The following is a 1,948-nucleotide window of genomic DNA, read 5'->3' as shown; positions in this document are numbered from 1 at the left end:
AAAGGATAATTGCTAAATAGCTATTTCTTTTTGTCACCAAAAAAAATGCAGCACGTGGGGCAAATTGGTAACTGTGCTGCTTTTGCGGTCTTAGACCTGTATCTGTTCAAGGATATTTCTGTCAGATTGGCTTCCTCACAAATTTTAACCAATAAGAAGCAAAAAATAAAGATGACCTTCCTCAATTATCTTCGCTGTTCCCACTAATGTTTGCAAAAGGTTTAAGTTTTGCTGCTGTTACTTTAAATTCCTGCACCATGAGACAGTGAGGTAAAGAATAATTCACTGCCTTATGTGCTACATATTGCAAGCTTTTGAATTAAGTGCTGCACAAGTGACAGGAATCAATCCTGCTTCTTACTGCAGTGGGCTGAGATACGAGGAAAACTCCCAACAATATGCACACGATGCAGTGCAACTTGAGTGTTAGAGACCTATGGAACCTACATCCTGACATTCAGTCTTTTCACTTAGGCAGCGTCTGCAAGCAAAATTTCATCTTCGAACCAGCATAACGGAGTGAGATGTAGCAGGTCAACAATGCGAAGGCTTATTTCCTTCTCAGGAAATTCAAACTGCAAATAAGAAAACTCATGTCTCATCTTACCTGTTAATGAAGCTGGCAAGAGGTCACATTAGACAATGTTGAGTGAGTTTCTGTTAATGCTTATATGTTATGTCCCTGGCCTCAATGCCTTTATGCAGAGTCGTGCATTGGTTTCGTATAGCTACATAACAGCTCTAGCTTTGAGATCCTATAAGGAAATAACAAGACTTAAGCAAGTCTCACGGTTTGTTTCACTGCTTACCAGAATTTTACCACTTTTTAAGAAATTACAGTCTCTTAAGTCTTTTAAAAAAAAAAATCACAAAATAAGAGTCCACTTCAGCAGTTCATTGTAACGTCAGTTTCTTTATGCCACTGAACCAAACCAAACCGACCCCCAGGGAAGAGCTATGCGGGTACTGGAATGCAGTCCTGCATAGGTCTGCCAAGGATGCACTGTGCCGCAGACTGCTGCAGGAGCGGCCAGGCTTCCAGGGCAGGTGGCCACAGCCGTGGGCAGACACTGCACTGGCACTGCATCAGCCGCCGCTGTAAGATCCCTTTGGTCACCACCGTCTGCAAGTTCTGCTAGTTATGAAGTAATTAATGTGAGGAAGGGGAAAGAGGAAGGCAGAGGGGGTGTCTGCTGAAGTGGGGCAGATCACTATGTCCGCATACTCTCTAAAAAACTCTTCCGCAAACGTTTACAAATTAACTTCCCAACTTCCTTCATCTGCCCCGATTCCTAAATCGGAATTGCCTCTCCTCACAAAATCCAGCAGCTGAGTCAGAGTTGTAGGGTAAATGAATTGACACAGGAGGCTCTAAAGTGCCATTTTCTCAGCTGCCACACAGCACCAACTTTGGGGGCGGAACAGTTCGCGCATATTCCGGCGCGCTGCTAGTGTAGAGGGGGCTGGCAAGAGGCGAGTCTCCCTTTCCTAGAGGATCCAAACTCCCAGGGAAGGCCCTTCCCAGTGTTCACGCTTCCGCGTGCCAGGACCTCCCCTCCCCACCGCAAGCAATTGCTCACCCGGCTGCATCCTTCAAAGACCCAACCTCAGGGCAGGGGTGCAGGGAGGTGGGAAGTGGGGGTAGCACCGGCTGGAGAGTCCCGCCACCACCTTACGGTTTTCCCCCTGGCTCCTTGGTACCCCCTGAGGCTGGGCTCCACAGCGATTCTGATAAGGGAGGCTGGATAAAGTGTCCCCGGGCGCGGAGAGGCGCCTGGACAGTGCACCTGCCTGCCGGCTGCACGGGCTGGCGGGCGGCCCCACGGGAGGGCGCTGGGCACCTAGCTCAGGCCAGGACCCATCCTGCAGCCCGGGCCGCAGCCGCCGCAGCCATGTCCGCGCGCCCGCATTGCCGCAGCCCGGCCGTGATGTCATCATCAGCCGAGCC

This window comes from Elephantulus edwardii, unplaced genomic scaffold (genome assembly GCF_000299155.1).
Source record: "Elephantulus edwardii isolate Elephantulus edwardi_28Jun2011 unplaced genomic scaffold, EleEdw1.0 scaffold00124, whole genome shotgun sequence".
Classification (NCBI taxonomy): Eukaryota; Metazoa; Chordata; class Mammalia; order Macroscelidea; family Macroscelididae; genus Elephantulus; species Elephantulus edwardii.
Note: the sequence above shows the minus strand (reverse complement) of the source record.